The sequence below is a fragment of the Octopus sinensis genome, linkage group LG24, assembly GCF_006345805.1.
Source record: "Octopus sinensis linkage group LG24, ASM634580v1, whole genome shotgun sequence".
Taxonomy (NCBI): domain Eukaryota; kingdom Metazoa; phylum Mollusca; class Cephalopoda; order Octopoda; family Octopodidae; genus Octopus; species Octopus sinensis.
This window is the reverse complement of record NC_043020.1, coordinates 1,954,000-1,956,499: the sequence shown is the minus strand read 5'-3', so window position 1 is coordinate 1,956,499 and position 2,500 is coordinate 1,954,000. Positions and strand designations below refer to the sequence as shown.

General features: G+C 31.5%; 1 long non-coding RNA gene across 1 annotated transcript in view; it reads left to right on the top strand.

Annotated features, from left to right (window-relative positions):
- The window catches only part of LOC118767745, an 11,636-nt gene extending 10,222 nt beyond the window's left edge, over positions 1–1,414 (top strand). Inside the window, exons 3-4 of the long non-coding RNA XR_005003655.1 lie at positions 1,167–1,168; positions 1,316–1,414. This is a non-coding gene — a long non-coding RNA (uncharacterized LOC118767745). The remainder of the gene's footprint in view (positions 1–1,166; positions 1,169–1,315) is intronic.
- The last annotated feature ends 1,086 nt before the right edge of the window (positions 1,415–2,500 follow it).

Here is a 2,500-nt window from a genome sequence, read left to right as displayed (position 1 = left end):
CGTATACAGCTACATATGTAAATACATGTGTGTGCGCACGCGTGCGTGCGTGTGTGTGTGTATTCATTTAAATGCATGTGGATTTTGCGGCCATTTAACGACACATGCTTACCCCCGGACTCTATGATCCTTTCTGCTTTTCCTCTTCTCTGGACATTTTCCTCTTTCCGACAAAGAGCCATGCTCGAAATGTCATTTCTACTCCTATTTATTTATCTAAAAAAGTTTCACTGAGCGTCATACTAACATATCCACGGTGTGCATCTAATTGACTTTTGTTGCCCTGTATTTTTTTTACATTTTTTATTTGCATAAAATAAATATATATATATATGTGTGTGTGTGTGTGTGTGTGTGTGTAGCTTTTTCTTTTTTATTCTTTTACTTGTTTCAGTCATTAGACTGCGACCATGCAGGGGCATCTGTGTATATACTCCTGCGTTTAAGCATGTATACCTTTGTATCTCCATATATGCAACATGTTCTCGGGAATTTTGAGGTACTTAAATATTAACGTAGACTTCTGTAGCAATTTGTAATGAGGTAAGTTCGGCTATGCATTACACACACACACACACACACATATATAACACAGCAAGACACGCAGCAGGTGTATCGTTAAAGTATTATGTATGATGCCACATGCATAAATATTTTTCTTTGTAGTTTAAATGGAATAAAGACACTCTGCAATATTTCGATTCCTATGATACGCTCATGCCTTAAACTAGCTCTTACCAACCGACGTACTTAAGCACAACTAATGACGATCAGAGAGCAAGTATGGATATTCTAATAACCGGTCATCACAATCCAAATAGAGAAATGTACTTGTATAGGTATGTGCACAATTACTTACACACATATATATATATATGTGTGTGTTTGTTTGTGTGTGTGTGTGTATACATACATATATATATATATATATATATAATCATTACAGATATGAGGTAAAGAATTGTTAATTTAATAAATTAATTCATTTTACCGAGTAGTTTCGGTATGGAAAAGAACCATATTCGGTAAAAACTTATATAAGAAGGTTTTTATATATATATATATATATATATAATTTTCCACCGGGAAGACCTCCACGACGGTGGAGTGACGATTTCAGGAGGACGATTGGGATCACGTGGATGAGAAAGGCGCGATCCAGAGAGGAGTGGACAGCGTGCTGTGACTAGCGGTGTCAAATGGACGCCTGACGGACTGGCCGGTCAAAGTGATCAAAGTGATATATAATTATAACAATAATTAAGGGTTTAGCAACAAGCTGCTTCACCACATACCGAAAATTTAGAAATAGCAGCCAAAAGTCACTTGACAGCAAATCAAAACCCATTTAATTACAACTTTAAATCAAAAAGTAATTTTATATGAGACTTTGCTAATAAATAAACAAATGTTGCAAAAACAACAAATAATCGTTGATTTTAACTCACAGCATTCAATTATTAAACATTCATAATTGGAATGAAATAAATAAAATTGAAAATTAAGTATTTATGGAATTTTGATTTACTGTCGGATGACTTTTCACCAAATCTGTATATATATGTGTATGTATGCATGCACATATGTATGTATGTATGTATGTATGTATGTATGTATGTATGTATGTATGTATGTATGTATGTATGTATGTACGTATGTATGTATGTATGTATGCATGTATGTATGTATGTATGTATATGTATATATACACGCACAAACTTATCTATCTATTTTTGTATATATATATATACCATATACATTTGTCCGGCTTCTTTCAGTTTCCGTCTACCAAATCCACCCACGAGGCTTGGTTCGCCAAAGACTATAGTAGCAGCCAGTTGTCCAAGGTGCCACACAGTTAGAGTGAACCCGAAACTATGTGGCTGTTAAGCAATTTTTTCCACACACCCACACTTGCGCCTATACAGTTCTATGTATTTTATAATTCTGCTTGGTAATATTCATATATATATATACATATATATGTACATGAACATATATATATATACACATATATACATGTATACACACACATACATACACAAACATATATGTTTATGTGTGTGTATATATATATATATATATATAATATATATATATGCATATACATATACATATACTTATATACGCAAAATAGAAAACTACGCCATCACATATTGAAAATATAACCATTATGTTATATTTCATTTAATAATTTGAATTATTTGTGTTATCGAAAATGATATTGATTCCAGTTGACGGAAACGTTCGTAAAATTTTGCAAGAATCAATTTACGGTTTCTTTCTAAAGAAAATGTCTAATTTATATTTGGAGTTTATTATAACTCTTTAAATACTATAGTTTAATATGTTTTAATGTTTAATTAAATATTTTTAATTATTCTTTCCCTTTCATTGATATTGATATTTAATTAAATTTTTGAACTCATTTATATAGACTCTTGTGTTTGAAATTCTAAAATATTTCGACTTTATTTCATTCAGAAACGCATAACGGTAA